Source organism: Stegodyphus dumicola, chromosome 2 (genome assembly GCF_044657685.1).
Source record: "Stegodyphus dumicola isolate Sdum_Otavi_A_Nest chromosome 2, ASM4465768v1".
Lineage (NCBI taxonomy): Eukaryota > Metazoa > Arthropoda > Arachnida > Araneae > Eresidae > Stegodyphus > Stegodyphus dumicola.
In genome coordinates, this window is record NC_140769.1 from 283,709,437 (window position 1) to 283,730,012 (window position 20,576).

At 34.2% G+C, this 20,576-nt stretch overlaps 1 protein-coding gene across 1 annotated transcript in view; it reads left to right on the forward strand.

The window, feature by feature from the left end:
• Positions 1-5,605: 5,605 nt before the first annotated feature.
• The window catches only part of LOC118184492 (tumor protein p53-inducible protein 11-like), a 483,444-nt gene continuing 468,473 nt past the window's right edge, over positions 5,606-20,576 (forward strand). The window contains exon 1 of the mRNA XM_085812234.1: positions 5,606-5,722. The gene's annotated coding sequence lies outside the window, so the exon portion shown is untranslated. The remainder of the gene's footprint in view (positions 5,723-20,576) is intronic.

Sequence of the window (20,576 nt, forward strand, 5' to 3'; positions counted from 1 at the left end):
CATGAAGCATTTTAATCAATTCAATTTGGAGTAAAAATCAGTTACTGTAGAGAAATCCTGTAAAACTCGAGTAACCGTCCCCGACACTATCATCTTTATGTATTTGAGTACTATATTATTATTAGTAGTAGAAATTAAACATTGGAAATTGTCATTATGAAATCGAATTCAAAGTAAAGTTGAAATAAACATAGAAGATTATAAAAAAGATAAATAATGCAAATTTTGTAAAAACGAATCAAAGAAAACATAATAATAATAATAATAATAATAATAATAATATAGAAAATAATATAAATAAGATAGTGAATGTACATGAAGATATAAAGGCCAGAAAGGTATTAAGTAACTTACATTCTTTCTAGTGGGGGAGTTGGCAAAGTGTTCTCTTCGTGTCTGACTCAGAAGTGTAGGGTGTCCGAAAATTCTTAGCGGCAGTAGGGGCTTCGAATAATATCAGTCGGTAAGACTTGGGTGAAGTAATTTATGGTAGTGGGTGGGACTTGGAATTCTTGAGGGATGTATTTTGTGGAGTTCTTATCTGAGAGAGACCGTCTGTTAAGATTTTTTAGAAAATACTAGTGAATGGAAATTAATTAATTTCTGGCTAATTGTCGTGTCGCAATGATTAAGAATTTAAGATAGGAAAAAGGCATTTTCGTTGTCCAAGAGCTAATAGACAGTCTAAAGGCAGGAAATAGGCCCATTTTTTAGTAACAGTATAGTAACAGTATATGTCTGAAGACAATTAGCTTTTTACAATATATACAATTGAGTAATTACACTATATACAAATCTTTCAACTGACAGTCATCCAACTTATACCGCCTTCTCAGGTTTAGGAATAAATTATCATATCCCTATCAGTTAAGTGATTTAGAGTGAGTATTTAACGCCTGCTCTTTTAAGGCAATGGTTGATAAATTGAATATGTAAGTTCTGATTATGTACGTATGTAAAAAGTGTAATTTGCATAGCGAAAATGAAAAATTTTCGGCAGTTATAATGGGCACAAAAACCAGGTTTTTTTTAATATAAACAAAAGAAAAATAAGTAAAAAATATAAGAACATGAATATCTTTACATTCTATAGTGAAAACTTTATAGTTAACAGTAAATGTTAATCCTTTTTATCCTAAAGAAAATTTAATAAAAAAAAACATACAGAATTTAATTCTTTCATCAACATACCCATCGATCATTTATTTATTGTCTTTAGACTTATCGATCATGTCTTTCTTTATTAATGTGATCAATCAAAACTTTTATTTACCGCATTTTTATCGGTAAAGTTCTGTGTCGAAGATTTGTCAAATAAATTTTTTCTCGAACTATCTGGGCATCCCCGATTTTATTCGATTCGTAGCACTCAAGTAGCGTCAAAAATACGACTTCATCATAATGCATTTGTGGCACGTCAAAGTGCGCTGATTAAATGAATCTATTTTGTAAATAATTTCCCTATACAGATAAAAATCATTGTTATACTTTTTTTTAGTTAAATTCATTAGAATTTACATGAATATTCAACTCCAAATAAGAATACAGACATTTTACTTCCTTGTACGAAGTAAAGGAAGAATTGTAATCGCGAAAAAATTCGGGTATCATATTTCAAAGGAACTCTTGAATCCATTTTGACTATTGTTTTTTGCGTTCGGGCAGAATAAAGACTGTTTTTCAAAAGGAATTGTTAAATTGATTTAAAATGGGTTAAAAATGGATTATTTCGTGAAGTCTGTACGTATGTATGTCGCATAACTCAAAAACGAGTAGCCGCAGGAAGTTGAAATTTTGTATATAGGACTGCTATAACATATAGTTGTGCACCTCCCTTTTCAACAGAAATCGGCGGTAGCAAAAGTGAATACCCTCCCTTACCCAGACTTTATCTTCGAAATCATTGGTCGTAGTCATATACTTCCAGTTACAGAATTGCTTTACATGACGAGAATATTCATGTTTTGGCAACACCAAATTAAAAAAATCTGATGTATACACTACATGACTTCCTTGTATTGGAATATTAAATTATACGCATTTTTTCTTGCATTTCATTTAAACTTATTGGATTGAATTAAATCTACTTCGCCGACAGCGCATAAACAACAATAGAATAAATGCATTCTTTAAAATTCACTTTGTTTACCATCGCGACACTCTGGCGCTAGATTCACTTAACAGTATTAATAATTATATAACAGTTAACTTATATAATAATTATATAACAAAAACTAAGTTAACTGTTATATAATCCAATAATTATATAACAGTTAACTTATATATTTCGTTCATATTATAACTCATAATGCACAAAATTTATATCATTTAAAGAATAGAATTATCTAATCGTTGCCACATGTTCTATTCAAATACTATAATAAAGTTAGAATGATGCATAAAAGAAATTAAGCAAACGAAACAAAAAAGAAACAGTTTTTCACAGACGATTGAGTATTTCTCATTCAATTAATTCAGTTCTCACTCCGCGAGAAGGCAAAAATACATAAAAACTCAAAATATCTATATTAAAAATTACGAAGTAAATCTTAAACACTTATTTCCTCGAAAAAATTCCAGAAAGGATTAAGCATGATTTAATTCGCAGTAATAAATGAAGGCGTTATCTTTGTTGTTGCAAAGCTAAGTTTCTCTAGATTGGCAACAAATCCACTATCCTGCTGTTTCAAATGTAAACAAGCAATGGACATCAAAAAAATTATTAGGCTTAGCGGCACTTAAACAACTTTAAAATTGTTGAGAATTCTAAAAATATTGCATTCAGATTTACTAAAGGCATAAAACCCTTAACCGGAAGATAAGAACAACATAATTCAATCATTTTTAAAGCAAAAAATTTACAATTTACAAACATATAAGAGTAAAGAAACTGAGATCACTCAGCCGGGTAACAGAGTGGATATATATATAAATATATTCAGATACGTTTGGTGCGGCCGATTGCAACCCAAATACGAGGTGCACATCTACATGTTATAGCAGTCCTATATGCAAATATTCAACGTCCTGAGGCTATTCGTTTTTGAGTTATGCGAGATACATACGTACGCACGTACGTACATACGTTCGTACAGACGCCACGAAAAATTATCATCAGAATTCATTTTAAAGCAGTTTTATAATTTTTTTGAAGGAAAAGAGTATTTTATTCTGTCCTTACGTACAGATATCACGCAAAAACATCGTTAAATTGCATTCGATAGCGGCCAAAATGGATATTTTCGTTGAAATATGCTGCCTGAAACTTTTCGCGATTACAATACTTCCTTTTTACTTCGTACAAGGAAGTAAAAAAATGATTTTGGAGAAATAACGAAATCTAAATTTGAAGGCAATTTCCTGTATCCTATACTTATATCTGGAAAAGGTTTATGCTTGCTACGGAAAAAATAAAATTATAAGAAGTTGGGCTCCCGTACGACAAAAATTGTCATTTGTATTTAATTCCAAAATTTGCAGTTTTTGATGTCATTTTCAACTTACCTCGAGGAATCGGTTAATTAAGTTAGAATAATTCGAAGAAATAAGTTTAAATGAAGTGCAGCAAAATATGTGGGTACTCTTGTGTTATCGGAACCGGATTCAGAAATATATGCATGTGCATACATATGTGTGTGTATACACATAACGTTTTGAGGCTACCCGTTTTTGAGTTATGCGAGATACATACGTACGTACTACAGACGCCACGGAAATATCTCTTCTGAACCCATTTTAAATCATTTTTATAATTCGTTTGGTGAAAAAAATGAGTCCTTTATTCTGTCTTACGTACAGATGTCAAGTAAAAACATCGTTCAATTGCATTCGATAGCGGTCAAAATGGATATTTTCGTTGAAATATGTTATCCGGAATTTTTCGTGATTGTAATACTCACTTTACTTCGTACAAGGAGGTAAAAAGAGTCCTTTATTATATCCGTGCGTACAGACATTATGTAAAGAAATAGTCCAAATGGATTCGGGAATGTAACTAGATGTTATAACAGTTCCATATACAAAATTTCAACGTTTTATGGAAATCTTTTTGAGCTATGCGATTTAAAGAAAGATTTAAAGATTTTACGTACAGATTTAAAGAAAAGTCCTTTTTGCATCCAAAATGAATGTATTTTATTTTCCGATTTGAAATTAAGAGTCTTTTATTTTGTTCTTGCGCACCGACGTCACAGCAAAAAATAGTCAAAATGGATTCAGAACAGTCAAAATGGATATTTTTTTTGAAATCTGATAATCTGATAATCTGATTTTTTTTGAAATCGTGATTCCAGAGCTTCCTTTAGTTCGTCCTAGGAAGTAAAAAGCTGTATTTATTCAAGTTTTAGTATTTACTATTTTTCTATACTTGTTTAATTTATAAAGTTTATTTGTCAGACCGAAAATGTCGAAATATAGAATTCGAAATTAGTATTAAATTTCCCGGTAAGATTATTCTGCGACTAAGCCTAATTATGTACGATAGCAGCGAAGTTTTTTTTACATTTTAAACTTTGCAGAATAGTGAATTAATTCTTTCTGCACCTTTAGTGTCTTTTTGCCGAGTGGTACCAAAAGGAAACTTAGTTTTGTGCACCGAAAAATGTGCCTTTTTGCCCGCTGGCCGAATTGCTTCCTTTTGCTTAGAAACTGTAATTTTAATTGTAAAAATTGTTTAACTGTATTTGGTGTTTTATATTTTTGTATATCATTAAATTTTTATTGATAATATTTTGAGTTTTTATGTATTTTTGCTTTGCCGCGAAGAGAGAACAGAATTAATTGAATGACAGATATATCTCTAATGTAATTCGAGGAAATACGTTTAAATGAAATGCAGCAAAAAGCGCGTACAATTTAATATATCGTATAAGGAAGTCATGTGGTTAATAGGCTTTGCAAGAAATTCATATGGTGTTAAGACATTTAAAAAATATTTTAAGATTATTAAGTCAACTTATTAGTATGTTTTTAAATTCAATTAAACTTGATATTCCCTTAAAATTAGTCTTATATTTTATGTTAGAAATATAGGTAGGAGAAATCAAGTAGCTGATTATATCTCATTTTCTGATATTATAAAAATTGCCTTTTTTAAAAATTTAATATTCTTAAGTAACGAATTTAACATTGGAAACGACTAAATACTACAGATGTAAAAAGTTCTTACATTTCGAACATTCTTCTGTTTCACAGTTACTAAAACTAGAAAAAGATGATTGAATTTGCGTTTATATTTGTTAATGTGGCATGTTTAACATTTTTACTTGCAAAAATTTAAGTGAAGTGTATTTACGAAAAAATGATGAAAATTCATTAAGTTTTTTACATTTTGTGAAGTTTTACATGACATATATTTTTGAAAATTCATATAATTAAGTTGAGCTTTGGTTGTATTTTTATTTTTCATTTTCCCGCCATTAATTCCATTTAGTAAAAGTTCTTTCGGAGGGACGGAATTCCCCCTCACACCAAGCGGACGTAATCATTTCTTCGTTTTCCGAACCATATTTCCCCTCACTAAAACGCTTTATTTCAGCACTTTTTTTTTTTTTTAAACGAGCTGTCAGCTGTAGCGCATGCGCCGTTTATCTTCGACTCGAGCCAATGCTTTTCAAAATGGTTTGTGGTTGTTGCTTTGAGAAGTCGTCGTCTGCTAACTCTCCGTTGTGAGAATCTTAAAATTTAGTGGAAGAACAATTCATAGGATACATTTTGAGTACAGGTAAAAATTATTCGTTATACATTTTTTTTGTTTCTTTTCATTGGTAGTAACTACTGGTAATACAGTAAGAAAAATTATTTATTTATGCGTATAATCGAGAAGGTGGTTTTTGCATTCACGTGTATTGTTAACCCGTTCGAAATGTTTTATTAATAACATTCGAAGTTGTTTCATAAATGCTTTTTATGTATTATTTTGATGTTACTGAGAGTATATTTAAGAAATCTTTATCCCGTGTATTAACAGAATCAGTAGACATATTATGAAAAGTTTAAAAATATTCGAACTTTACGGTAATTGTGAATAAGTTTCGTGTTATTAAACCTGAGTAATATTCAGTCAGTTTTGCTATTCTTCGTTGTTTACATTTCTACTCTTTCGCATGCATTTTTTATTCTGTGCATCTTAAATAGTAAAATGGTGTTGGATTTTAATTTCCTTATTAAGTCTTTTTATAAAATTACGTAATTGGAGTTCCATGTTTATTTAGATATGAAAGTTCGAAAATGTTATGTTTTTTATATTTTAGTGAAATTCTTAAAAGTCGTCGTTGGAATGCTTAAAATACTTGTTCTGAAATAAAGTAGAACGAAATTAATTTGTATTTTCAAAGTATATTTGAAAATAAAGCTGATAAAATTTGTTGACCATGGAATTCTTGCAGACTTAATCATTAGATTTGTTTAATGACATTTAAACAATTCGAAATACATGTTTATCAATAACTGTAATTTTATGAAAATTATTTTTCAGTTTCTACGTTAGTTGCCATTAAAGATTATCAAAAAAAGATTTAAAAAGGCTGTTAATATATATTTTAACGAAATGTATAAAAGCAAGTATTCCTTTAGACGTACTGTTATAAAAAACATAATTAAAGGATTTTTTTAGATTGAATTAAAACGTCTTCAATATTGCAATATTTTTCGAAATATCGACTGAATCTGAGAATACACACTGTGTCATAGAATCTTGTGAAAGGGGAATAAAAGTGCGAAAAGAATAAACTGAAACTATTTGAGCATCTGTACTTTAACGGTACAAAATGATTTATTTGCGGTTGTTTATTTCTTTCAAATAAGATTAATAAAAAAAGAGCTAGAATTATTTTGAAGTGAGCTGTTATATTACAGGTTCCACCCAAGAATATTTTACCTAGTAATATTTTATTAGCTTGAAGAATATTGTGTACATCTGAATACTTTAAATTTAACAAATATTTTCTATTCGTATAAAGAAAATATAAAATTCTCTATTCGTATGATATATTTGAGTGATGTTATATAAAAATAAAATTTTTTCTCATTTCACCGAACTTTCTGTGTTTCATTCATTGTATCCATTGTAATTTTATCATACAATGGTTACCACCTTAAACCTGTAATTTTTTTTATATTTGAAAGTGTTTTCAAAAGATATGTAATATTTTTATGGGTTCGTAAACTTGGGAATACCAGTTATGCGTAAATATCTCAGAATGCGTATGTTGAAAGATAAACTGCTCTGAATTCTTGGATATTTACAATTAATAGTAAAAGTCAGCGTTATAAAACTAAGCAAATAGGAATTTCTCTTATTGAATTGAATGCAAAATTGTTGTAAGATTACAGATATTTGATGTTTAGATAATTTAAGAGTAATACAATTTGAAAGATGAAACTGAAAAAATATAATAGTGCGTTGGTAAATGGTTGATATTCTAAATTTTGTTATATTCTTAAACTTCGGTAAATCAGATTGAAAATTTCGAAATATGGAATTCGATATTAATGTTAAGTTCCCCGCTAAGTCGAATTTTCGATTACTTGAATTGGTAAAAGTTTACAATTGGGTGCCCCTTGTTTTTTTTTTTTTTTTGGCCATTTTTTTTTTGACGCCAAGATCGGCGCCAGGAAGGCACAGTTTCAAGATGACCACTATACAAAACCAAAATAAGAAGTAAAAGAATTGGACAAACTCGGTATTCATGTACACATTTTCATTTAAAAGAACATCAGAGAATTGCACCATGTACACATCGATCTATTTTCACTTACAGGAAGCTAAAACCAAGTTAAAACTATCATGGTAACCAGAAATGGGGTTTCATCGCCAAAATTGAACAAAATTTGCAACCAATCGTAGGGACACCCAATTCTACACTAGAGTTGTAGAAATTTTTATACGTCTTTCAGGAATAAGACTAATGATTGCAAAATAAGACAAAACATCGCAATTGTCAGTTTCAGATAAAATGTTATTTTGGCAGCAAAGACGAAACGATATTTGGAACCATTTTAATTATATGCGCCAGTCAGTTTCCCTTAGAAAAATGTGCATCATCTTGATACTTCCAGCAAGACAATGTATTTTTGCCCTCAACTCATTTCGACGATGGTATTTTTCTTGGAAACTTAAGAAATATATTTGTTAGATTAGTTAATTCAGTAAATAAAGAATGAAACAGGATGATACATTTTAAAAGACATTTGTTTACAATTACTTTGATTCGATTGTCTGGATTAAGGGAATACCCGCCAGAGCTATCCGCTAAGCGGAAAGATGTTTTCGTGGAGGAATTTTTAACAGAATGTAGCTTGTATTGGTATTGCATGCGAGGAAAATTACAAAAACTCTCCTAAGCAAACCTGTTTGCCGGGATATTGTTTGAGAACGAGAACAGTATTGTAAGAGATAAGAATATTTCTTATTTAACGGGTGGCCAAGAGGTGACGATGATGCATACATTTTCTTGTAGATAATGTTTTGGCGTGTATTTTGTTATAGCAGAAATAATGCCTGCTCTTTTCAACACCAGAGATGGTATTAATTTCGATTCTCGCTTTTTTTTGGTCCATATCATTCTTCAATTAAGAGACGTTGCCACCAAAGGTACAACTCTGATATACGCCCTAATTTCACCAAATGTGGCGATATGTGTTCTGCGCTGGTTTTGGCGCGATTGCGTGTTGTATGGCAACCCTGTTGACGTTGAAAAATCTTTCGCTGGAGTTTGTTGGTTCCCGTCATGCTTTGTGTCTGAGAAGCTAGAGGGAAAAGATTTAATGGTGAAAGTTGTTGAAGTTCGGCATAAGGAAATATCGTCGTGGCCATCCTGTTGAGAGGCAGTGGGTATTTGGAGGTGTGGAAAGAAAGTATGGGAGATTATTTTTAGTGGTTGTGCGTGATAGAACTAGGGATTTGTGATTATTTGTTATTTTATTTATTTGTGAACCATAGTATGAATTTTCTGGATAGTGTGTCTGGCTGTCATATAAATACGATACTAGTGATTACGTGGCGGCATGTTAAAGGCGGTATGAAATTGGTATATCTGCTCTTCGAAAAAGCATTAATGGTAAGTGCATTTTATTTTATTCTTGTTCTTATTTTGTAGAATGTAATGTTCATTGTTTTTTTTTAGTATGAATTTCTGTCGTCATTGTTGTTTTTTTGAATTGTTTGAAATTTATTTTAGTTATTTTGTTGACTAGTGCGTACCATCTGAATTGTGCAATTCGTAGATGTTTTTTAAAGTTGAAACAGAACGCTGTGTACATGGTATTCTTTGAAATTTATTGTTGTTATGTTAATTTATTAAAGTGTTTCCGCATCATTTTTATGATGCGGAAACGGGACGTTTTTTCTGGCGCATACACGAATTTTTCCGCATCCGTGACATCAGTATGAGGATCTATTAATTTTTCCATATTTATTTTTTCTCTTCAAAAACTGTTTTAACTATCTTTGCCCTTAATTCCTTAGTTTATGAATAAAATAAAACAATTTTATATTGATAAGTGGAAAAAGGATTGGAATGAATCTAATAGAAAAAGAGATTACAGTTGTAATTTGGTTCCTATATATATATAATAAATGTATTTCATGTTGTTTAGATCAGGACATGGACGCTTCCCGGAGTACCTAAAGAGATTCGGCCTACAAGAAAATGAGTTGTGTTATAGTTGTGGAGTTATAGGCTCAGTTTAGACATTTTGTGATTGTGATTTGACTTATGATATAAAGAAAAGATTTGGTCATATTGATACATTTACTGGAAAAAATATTGAATTTGAATTTGCTAGGGAATTAATGAATTTTATTAGTAATAATCGAGTTAATGTCGGGATTTTGATTTGATATATTTTCGTGGGTTAATCTTTGGATTATGGTAACTTGGCGATTTTTTGGCGAAAATTTGGCGACCAACCCTGCTGCAGCAACCTGTTAGTTTTTGTTTGGACGCCATTTGGTTTTCACGAAGTAAAGACATGTTTTTTTTTTCTCCCTTTCTCAACATTTTTTTTCCAACAATCTGCTAGCCGAATTACGCTTTTTATGGAACAAAAGTGCTTACTCATGACGAAGATTAGGTGCGAAATTGGGAGAAAGTGCAGAATCGCCAACTGCTTGCCGCGTTTTTAAGAATTGCACATACACGGTATCCATGTACACGTCGACCTATTTTCACTTAAAAAAACATCCCAGAATTGCACAAAAATGGCATTGCGCACACTCTTGACTTTATCCATGTACACTGCTAAAGTCCTAGCTCGTACCCTTTATCGCCTTACCAAAATGTCGCCAAGCTACCTGTTACCATATCCCAAAGATTAGCCTTTTCGTGTTTTTTATTGTAAAGTGTGGTCTGTATCTTGTGTTTTGTCCTTTCCTTTTGTTTTGTTAGTTATTAACCCTTGATTTGATTTATTTTTATTTATTATTATTTCTTCTCACTTTCCTTTTGTGCCGTTAAGGTCCATTAGGTTATATCCTAATAGTCGTATATTATTATTTTATTTATTTCTTTATAAGTGTATTTAGTTACTCGGAGCCCCCCTTAACATTTTGTTGGTTTCTCGGAATTGATTTAACATTTAAATTTATTCTGGTTTTGGAAATTTTAAATTTTTTACTTGTTCTTTTTTCTTTCTGCCTTTAAATGGCAGCATGGCTAGGCTGCTGGATGTCCTCGTTTGTGGTTTTGACTTGGCGCTCCCCTAGAAAAGTCATTGAATCAAATCGATTAGGGGGACGGGGACTGCGCTTCTTTCTGTACCTTAGTTTTGGGTGTTGAGTTGACAGATCAGGCAGTCCTTTCTCTGTGTGTGTGTGGGAGGGGGAGATATTATTTAGGTGACGGAAAAAAAAAAAAAAAAAAAAGCAGTGGAGATGACTGTCATGTATATAGAATGGATTCAGAAAATAGTTAATTACAACATTTTGGGAGATTAAATAATGGTTTCTCATGACGGTGGTTCAACTGGGGACTATTTATGAAATGTTAAAATATTTGTATGCTTTGATTCCATTGCCAATGTAGAAATAGTAATTTTTCACTTTTTAATTAGAAATCCACGCCCGACATTAAGAAACATATGTAGTATTGTTGATGAAGTATTCTGAAAAAGAATTCGCTACAGGTTTTATTTTCTTAAATATTGATCCTTGATCAGTGGCGGTTTAAGCTCATTTCGGGCCTTGGGCGCAGAACATCTTTGGGCCTCCTTGGCACTAGCGGATCCAAGGAGGGCCTCTTGGATCTGCAACAAATGCAACAAAATTTTAATGTTTAATTTTTATTGTAGAAATATGTATAAAAATAAAAAACAAAACAGTATTCTTATAAAAATATTGAAAATATTTTTTATAAGAATACCTTTTTTTATAAGAATACATTCTAAAATATAACAAAAAAGATAAAAATAAAAATAACATTCTAAGATGTAACATACTGTTGCGTTTTTCTCTTCTTTCACGTTCGTACGGGATTCGTAGATTTGGAGTGAATAACGACGACACTTGATGAAGTATCGAAACACACTTTATTTACCAGTATTGTCAGGAGAGCTCCAATAACACTTTTAGAGTCGTCGATGAACTCCTATAAACATGCTGGAACAATCAGCGACACAGCCTTCACACTGTCAGGCAATAACGGTGGAGACAGCTTCACTGCAAAGCTCCCGACTCTGCTCGGTCGTTCTCGGAACTCCACGTACTCTCGAGACTCTCCACGCTACAACTCGCGCTGCATTCGACGACACACAGAGCACGGCTCCCGACTCTTCGGTTCAGTCGTTCCCGGAGCTCAACACGCTCTCTCGACGATGCACTAACCGCGAAGTAATAAGAGACTCTTGCGGTGCACTCGACGACCCACTCTGCACTCGCTGCCCGGCTGTCAACTCGATCCACTCCGCAGGGACTGACTCGCTAGACGAGACGCACACTCGATGAGAGACACTGTAACTGACTGCGGAGTAGCAGGGTTTATATAGTTTTCGACTTGTGTTCGGGAACATTCTGGGCTAAACCGGTAAGAATTCGTTCCAGAAGGCTCTCCAACCGTCCGTGGTATATCGACAATTTTATCGCCAAATGGGCGATTTCTCGCCAATTGTGGAAACCCTGCCCTCCCTTGCCATTTTATGGCAACCCTAAAACTGCTTTGCGGGGAAGCCATCTCACCGCGCCTTGACATTTCGTAATAATACTATCTATCGGAAGTATCCGATGCAATTGAGTTACATTGAGAGTAATGTATTGTTATGTTATTTTCTTCCTTTACGTTCGTACGGGGTTCGTAGATTTGGAGTGAATAACGACGACACTTGATGAAGTATCGAAACACACTTTTATTTACCAGTATTGTCAAGACAGCTCCAAAGTCACTTTTACAGTCGTCGATGAGCTACTATAAACACTCGAGAGACTGACACGATCAGCGACACAACCTTCAGGTTATCAGGCTATCACGGTGGAGACAGCTTCACTGCAAAGCACCCGAGTACAGCTCCCGACTCTGCTCGGTCGTTCTCGGAACTCCACGTACTCTCGAGACTCTCCACGCGATGCACTCGACGATACACAAGATTATAGATCGATTTTTCGATTCAAAATTTCTTTATTTATTTATGAAGTTTGCGTCGCGTTACGTGTTTGTTAAGGTACTGTCTGTAATGTAATTTATTTGCCTGCTTCTGGATTGTAAGGCGCATTATAGTTGTCATCCTACTCTTACCACCCGCTCCAGATATCGACGGAAAATACGGACATGAAAGTGCAGGTTGAGAGCTGCGGATTATTTTCGCAAAACCATTTACTATTTTTCTAAAGAATTTTTGTTTTCAACTATCGAAATTTATAACCAGAAATTCTGGTTGAGTCCAGCTTATCTGGACCCTGGGCCCCTGGGCGCCTGCCCCAAGCTCTCAGTGGATAAACCTGCACTTTCTTTGGTATATATATAGTGTCTCACAAAAGTGATGGGACACTTGTGCTTTACAAAAGGAAACTGTAATAAAATAAATTAAAAAACATGTAAAGATTTTTTGTGGGTGTGTTTCATACTTAAATTTAGTAACAATTATTACATAACATACATTTTCTCAAAATATCAAAATATTAATTTAATAAAAATACAATTGTTTAGAACGGAGCAAAAAATGGCTCACATAAGTGATGGGACACTATTAGATACTACTACGTACTACAATAAAAATATTATTTTTGGTTTTTATTTTTACTCAAAAGCAATTGGCAATAATTTATAAAATCGTCTGCAGTTTTTCTCTCCAGTTCATTTTGGAATTTTTGTGTATTTTAGCTCTGTGCAGCCATGAATGCTAAACGAAAAGAAACTTTGCCTGAAATTCGAAAATTAGTTATTAATTTGCATATTGAACGTGGAAAATCTATTACAGAAACTGCTGAAACAGTTAACTTGAGTCATTCAACAGTTTTCAATATCATAAAACGACATAAAAATAATCATATGATTCAGGATAAAAGAAGACCTGGCCGACCATCAAAGCTATCCAATGGAAGAAAGCGAATTATCATTCGAAATATTAAAACAAAATCCAAGAATGAGTGCTCCTAAAGTTGCTGCTGATTTACAAGCATTATATGGAGTAATTTTTAATCCTGAGACTATTGGAAGAGTAATTCGATCTGCTGGATATCACGGTAGAGCAGCCAGGAAAAAATTTTTCGTAAGTGAAAAGAATAGAAAACTCAGACTGGCTTTCGCAAAATCCAACATAAATAAGAATTCTGATTACTGGAATGAAGCTGTATTTGCTGATGAGAGTAAATTTAATATATTTCGTTCTGACGGTAGAATCTTGGTGTGGAGAAAACCCAGGGAAGAATTTCGCAAACAGAACTTGGTGCCAACAGTAAAACATGGTGGAGGAGGAGTTATGGTATGGGGGTATATCTGGTCCCCTGGAGTTGGTAATCTTGTTTTTATTGACAGTATAATGGATCAGTACAAGTATATTGACATTTTAAATCAAAATTTGAAATCTTCAGCACGAAAATTGAATCTTCATAACGATTTTAAATTCTACCAGGACAATGACCCCAAGCACACTGCTTTGAACGTTAGACTCTGGCTGCTGTGTAACTGTCCTGAAATAATAAAAACACCACCACAATCTCCAGACTTAAATCCCATAGAGAATATGTGGCAAGAATTGGAATCAAGAATTCGCAAACACACCATTTCTTCAAAACAACAATTAAATTCGATGCTTCAAGAAGAATGGGGTAAAATCACTCCAGAAATCACAAAAAAATTAGTCGAACTCATCCCAAGAACATTAAATCGTGTTTTAAAAGTAAAAGGAAATCCAACAAAATATTAATACCTTTTAAAAAGTAAAATTTTTGGATAAATATTTGATGGAAAAGTAAGTGTCCCATCACTTATGTGAGGAATTTTTTGCTCCGTTCTAAACAATTGTATTTTTATTAAATTAATATTTTAATATTTTGAGAAAATGTATGTTATGTAATAATTGTTACTAAATTTAAATATGAAACACACCCACAAAAAATTTTACATGTTTTTTTAATTTATTTTATTGCAGTTTCCTTTTGTAAAGCACAAGTGTCCCATCACTTTTGTGAGACACTGTATATATGTAATAATAAAATTGCATAATCAAGAATACATTTAAAATTCTAACTGTATGTTCTTTTCATTTTTAATGGCGACGTTCTCTTATTTGAAAGTACGTGGAATTAAATGCACAGCCCCGTAGTGAAGTTGTTTTTCCCGCCTTTTCTACACGTACAGTTATAGAATGTTCTGGAAATATTTAAAGCGAACTGGATTGGCTGACGAGGCTAACGTCATTTCTTGGAAGCTCCGCCTTTCCAGAGGCTATAAAAGGACTCGCAAAAGAATATCGGGGCTTTTTTCTTAAATGTCACGATGCAGTAAACTTCATACAAAATGTTATTAGTAGTTATTTTTTTATTTACTCTGGATATCTGATTTTGTAACTGCTATTTCTCCTGTTCAATAATAAATGGATCCTGTTTTTTAAACTTATGGTCTGATAATTTAAGCTACGACTACATTTATGATTCTTCAACAATCTATTTATTCCTGACAAAAGCTGGTACATCACACATATATATATATTTCTAGGTATAAAATTTTGAAAACAATGTATAATTTTTTTGGGTACTTTTCCATTTTGCCGGCGCAAGCGATAAAGTCGCCAGAAATGGTACAACCTATGCCAAACGGAATATCCTCGCTGGTAACCTTTCACGCCTGGTTTTTCAAAACAAATCGCAGCCATTTCTTATCAGATTGATTGTTTCTTTCAATACTGTCATACAATTACTACATAGAATTTTTACCAGATAGTTCAATTTTACGCCCCAAGGCCATTCGCGGTAATTAAGTCAATTAGGATGCAATCAAACTGCTTACCCGAAGGTGAAAATATAGAGGAGGCAAAGTCAAATGTTAAATTCATCTATTCTAATGTGAATGCACTAGCGAAGTAAAGCACTGGGGTTTTACATAATTTCTGAGTAAGCTATTCTTACGAACTGAAATAATTTTTGCATTCAAACTTGTATTCCAAAGTAAGATTTAACTTGAAATTAACGTAGATAATTACTGAGAGAGTGAAATTTTTGTAGCGTAGTTTATGTGAGATGTCACTTGGGGTCACGGGATGTGAAACGGCGAATCAGGATGTTGTACTATGAAAGCATAGTAAATTCTTAAATTAATGTCTTTTTGCAAATTTATCGTCTTTATTTATTGTCTTTTTACAAAATTTTAAAACGATATTAAAATGTTTATGCCTTCAAAATAAAAATTTCTTAGAACTAACATTTGTTAACATTTTTTATGTTCATACTATGTGTTGTCGCCAATAAAGTCTGCTTGGCGAGATTTGCGCCGGCGAAACGGAAAAGTACCTTATTTTTTTATGAAAGTAACACCATAATCTTTGACAGCTTCGAAGCTATATAATTGCACTTTGTCATAGACACGACATCATCAGTAACATCATAACTGGGCGAGTTCTGTAAATATGTAATCTACATTTTTATATTGCCTCAACAGAACAGAACTTCCAGTTTATAAAATACTAGGTACTACTTGATTTTCAAGGCTTCCATTATTAAAACGGTGCCAAGCTTATTGACAACTTTAAACTACTGGCATAGAGCTGCCATTTCTCCGCGACAGTTCTTAATGTGGCATCAAAAGGTTTATCTTTCCCAGACGATTTCCGTCGCATTCGAATTCCAAAAGATAGTCTCTAAATGATATCGAGCTTTTTGCTTTTTGTTTCGCCAGTTAAAAGAGCCCCACATTTGTTTTCACATTTTGGAGCACCCGTTGTTGCATCAACGAAATTAAATGTGTGATTCTCTGTTAAATGGTTATAACCAGCCTTTTTAAGCTCGTCTGTTTTACAGGCTCGCCAAGATTGTCGATTCTTCCAATTCGTGGTCTGCAATCGTTGATATCAGCTTGCTTGCTTTTCGATTTAGGACTACTTTCACGGGACAACCCGACGAATATCCACTGTTGTGGAAATTTCCTGCTAGCATTGTTTTCCCGCCGCATGAACCAATTCTTGCCAATTTAAACTATTTCTGCAAGCCTACCTGTTCGTCCTTTTAAGTAAATCTAGCAAACAAACCTCTCTTATAAAGCTGCTCCATTTAATTGTGGTATTTTGACAGGACAGGACAGGACTAAGTGTGGGAAGCACCAACACATCGCCATTGGCAGAACTGGTGTCGCCCCTTCACACTAACCGTCTTGAGATGAACACCTCCACAGGGCGTACTTACGCCACGCATCGGTGTTAATTGAAACGTTAATCATTAGGGCATAGAGAACTTGTGGTACGGGAGATACAGTTGATGCGACATGCGACGGAGGACGTGGGCACCACCCCTTTACCATATGGTTAATTGGTGTAGCGCCACGTCCACCAGTGTCAATATAAATATCAAGGACTCGGACGCTAGGTGCATTAGATTTCACTTATTGCGCCTGACTGGCGTAAGATAAAATGTTCTACTGTACAAGGTTATATGCATGCAGCGGTAGGATATGGAAACAGTAAGATAATAATGCATAAAACAATTATATGTAGAGATATGCTGAAATATAACATACCAACACAGATATCATAGATACATTAAACATATGTTACATAAAAATCAATAACTAACATACTATTATACCTACATTAGTCAAACATTACCTAAATATCAAGGACTGAGGTACTAGTTCCATTAAAATTTCACTTACTACTCCACACAGGGGCGCGTTAAAATATTCTATGGTACATAGTTATTTACATGCAGGGGTAAAACATGATGACAATGACATTATGTGGTATTTTGACAGATGTTCAGCTGTTTATCATGTCGCTTAATACGTTGAACGCGCCGCCGGTCCCTGCGGACCCGCAGTGAACTTTCCGTGTGGCCGGCATCGGTCCCTGGGGACCGGCAGTGAACTTTCCATGTGGCCGGCGTCGGTCCCTGGGGACCGGCACTGAAATTTTCGTTTGCCTGGTGTCGTTCCGCGGGACCGACAATATTAAAGTTAAAAAATTTAGTTTTAATGAAAGTGTGGCCGGTGTCGGTCCCTGGGGACCGGCAGTGAACTTTCCATGTGGCCGGCGTCGGTCCCTGGGGATCGGCACTGAAATTTTTGTTTGCCTGGCGTCGTTCCGCGGGACCGACAGTATTAAAGTTAAAAAATTTAGTTTTAATGAAAGTGTGGCCGGTGTCGGTCCCTGGGGACCGGCACTGAAATTTTCGTTTGCCTGGCGTCGTTCCGCGGGACCGACAGTATTAAAGTTAAAAAATTTAGTTTTAGTGAACGTGTGGCCGGTGTCGGTCCCTGGGGACCGGCAGTGAACTTTCCATGTGGCCGGCTTCGGACCCTGGGGACCGGCAGTGAACTTTCCATGTGGCCGGCGTCGGTCCCTGGGGACCGGCACTGAAATTTTCGTTTGCCTGGCGTCGTTCCGCGGGACTGACAGTATTAAAGTTAAAAAATTTAGTTTTAATGAAAGTGTGGCCGGTGTCGGTCCCTGGGGACCGGCAGTGAACTTTCCATGTGGCCGGCGTCGGTCCCTGGGGACCGGCACTAGAATTTTCGTTTGGCTGGTCTCGGTCCGCGGGACCGACAGTATTAAATTTAAAAAATAAATATAGTCTCAATGAAATGTGATCAAATTTAGTTTTAATGAAATGTATTGAAACGTTTTAAACAAAAATACGGCTTAGCTCGCTGCCGGCTGAACGGAAAAGGACAGCAAATTCGGCGTCGCGCTCAACGCGTTAAGCTATCCTAGTTCCTCTACTAAACAGTATATGGTTTGGTTTATTTGCTTATGGCAAAGCACTCGAGAGGTATCGCCTGAAGAGAGGACTTTATAAGAAAAACTGGCTCGTATACACTTTACACATGTGGAAAATCACGAAAATGCCCATGCAGCTAGCCCTTTCCCGGGATTCGAATCTTGGGACATTGAACTACCAGTGTTCAGCGACTTTACCACTCGGCCGCTGGCTAGCTCCAGCAGTAGATGAAATGCAGCGCTGTTACGGATGGTATTCTGGAACCACTAAATGCTCGAATGAATTCGAATGCTCTTTTTTTGTTTGCGACTTTTCACGTGGCACCTCCGTATACTTTTGTTTACGTATTTCGTGGCCATTTACGCATATTCGATTGCGAGGTAATATATCTTTTTCTGAAAAAACGATACAGCCAAACCATCTTTCCTCACCCCTTGGTAAATAAAAAATTGTCAAAATTTAAAATAGTAATAACAATAATAAATCTGAAAGCTTTCTGATTTTTACATTACGCCCAAAGTGGCGCTTTTTTAATGTTTTGCGTGTTACCTTCATTTATAAATATCATGTTCTTTGCACTTAAACCATAAAATTCAGTTCAAGAGCAATATTGCAAAAAAGGTTTAAATTCAGCCCATCTTTTAGAATTTCCGATATACAGTCTCGCGCGCTGGTGATATTTTTTTTTTGGGGGGGGGTTATAGTGTTGCCATCGCTCGCTTTAAAATCGTCGAGTATGTTAATACAAAATTCGTTAAAGTGTTACAAAGTATGAAATAGATAATGAAACAAATTTCAGATTTTGGCTTTCGGGTGGAGACGTACGTTATTCCAAATCGGATGCCTCTAGGTACCGTTGTTTTACCACAATGCGAGAAAAATACATATATTTGTGCAGGTTCTTGATTATTTAATTTCTTTAACTATAATGCAGGGCTATAATATATGGTGGCAACAGTTTACAAAGTGATTCGCCGTTTATAGTGAATCGTCACAAAATGCCAAAACGAAATTACAGTTAGCCACAAAAGTCTGCGTACAGACTAAATTTTAAATTAAAAAAACACTTGAAGCATAGAAAAATCTATTTTAATCATTGCATTTTTTCTTCTATTAGCTAAAATTGTAAGCTTAAATAAAAAGTAAATAATATCAGTGTAATACTTTTTACATTTATTCAAAAATATATTTTGTCAAAAAAACTCGGAAATTACCTCCAATAAGTCTGCGTGCACTTAAAAATATATATATATATATATATATATATATATATAAAAGATTTTTACATTACCTTCAATACCTTATAGGATATCCTTTATTCTTCAAAACAGCTTGCAGACGTCTGGGAATTGACTGAACTAGTTTTTCAGTGTCATCCGACGTAAATTTCGCCCATTCTTTCTGCAATTTACTAATTAGCTCATTTCGCGACGTAATATTGTGTTTTCGAATTCGTTTCTCCAAGTTTGCCCACAAATGTTCGATTGGATTGAGGTCTGGTGACTGTGGAGGAGTACGCAACTGTCTTGGAGTGTGATAGAGGAGATATTCCTTCACAATTTTAGCTGTATGTTTCGGGTCGTTGTCTTGTTGGAAAATAAAGGTATTAGAAGGGTTTAAATTTCGGGCACTGTCTCGTAGAATTTTCTTCAGAATATCGAGATAAACATACTTATCCATGATTTTATCAATAATGTGAAAATTTCCAACTCTTTTCGACGACATACACCCCCATACCATCACACCGCCAACTCCATGTTTGACAGTTGGGTTTAAATTTCTCAGATTCAGTTCTGTTCCTGGTTTTCTCCATACAATAGGGTGGCCATTAACTTTAAATATTGTAAATTTACTTTCATCTGATCAAATTACATTGTTTCAGAAGTCCTGCGAAGAGTTTAAATATGTTTTGGCAAAAGCAATTCTTTTCTTTCTATTTGTCTCGGAAATGTATGGCTTAGACCTAGGTTTGCGTCCATGATAATCGGACTTTCGCAGCACTTTTCGTACAGTTTCAGGAGAAATTTCCTTGTTGCTAGTTAAAAAAATGTCTTTTGCAATGCTTGCAGAAGAAAGTTTAGGATTTTGTTTAATTCGTAAAAGAATTTTTCTTTCTTCTTTCTGCGTTAGCTTCTTCGGTCTCCCACATCTTGGTTTTACAGCAAGACTACCAGTGTCAAGATAGTTTTGAATAACTCTTTGCACACTAGAAAATGGTTTT